Genomic DNA, 1,134 nt, shown 5'->3' with positions numbered 1-1,134 from the left:
TATATATATATATATATATATATATATATGTGTGTGTGTGTGTGTGTGTGTGTGTGTGTGTGTGTGTGTGTGTGCTGGAATGAGAGAGAGAGAGACAGGAGCGCGCGCGCGTGTTTACGTGTCTCTCAGCATTTTTCTGCATGTGTGTGTGTGCGTGCGTGCATGCGTGCGTGCGTGCGTGCGTGCGTACGTCTGTGTATGTGTGTGTGTGTGTGTGTGTGTGTGTGTGTGTGTGTATGAGCGCGCGCGTGTGCGCGGGTTACGTCTCAGCGTGATTGTTAGTGCTTGTTCGTATCCTTGCGTTTGCATTTGTACGTATGTCTGTACTTTACATGCATAGAGACCACATATTATTCTGAACTCCCAAGTGAGCCTTTCCCTCTGCCTCAGCTGGCGACAAAGTCTCCCCCTTCCCTATTCCATTTCATACCCTCCAACCCACCCCCACCCCTCCCCCACCCCCCCTCCCCTCACACACACCTCAACCAGAGGCCCCCCAACAACCCAGCCCTTGTAACTTAGCGCGACCCAATTCCTGACTCCTCGGCCAGTCCAGAGTCAACCATCCCCTCTAGGCCATCACTCCACTCCATGGTGGTGGTGGTGGTGGTGATGATGATGATGATTATCATGATGATGACCTGTGCTGTAGGACTCATTGATGTATACAGAGTTAGAATGAGCAGTTCCTTAAAATGGGCTGCCTTCACAGGCTGACGGGTCCTATCTACCCGAATGGAACAAATGATTAGCTTCATCTGTCCCCCTCTCTGCCCTGCCTGCTAGCAGGCTGTTCCATTTGTATTTGTATTTGCATTTCCTTTTATCACAACAGATTTCTCTGTGTGAAATTCGGGCTGCTCTCCCCAGGGAGAGCGCGTCGCTATACTACAGCGCCACCCATTTTTTTGTTTTTTTTTCCTGCGTGCAGTTTTATTTGTTTATCCTATCCAAGTGGATTTTTCTACAGAATTTTGCCAGGAACAACCCTTTTGTTGCCGTGGGTTCTTTTACGTGCGCAAAGTGCATGCTGCACACGGGACCTCGGTTTATCGTCTCATCCGAATGACTAGCGTCCAGACCACCACTCAAGGTCCAGTGGAGGGGGAGAAAATATCGGCGGCTGAGCCGTGA

The sequence above is a fragment of the Babylonia areolata genome, chromosome 1 (assembly GCF_041734735.1).
Source record: "Babylonia areolata isolate BAREFJ2019XMU chromosome 1, ASM4173473v1, whole genome shotgun sequence".
Classification (NCBI taxonomy): domain Eukaryota; kingdom Metazoa; phylum Mollusca; class Gastropoda; order Neogastropoda; family Buccinidae; genus Babylonia; species Babylonia areolata.
Note: the sequence above shows the minus strand (reverse complement) of the source record.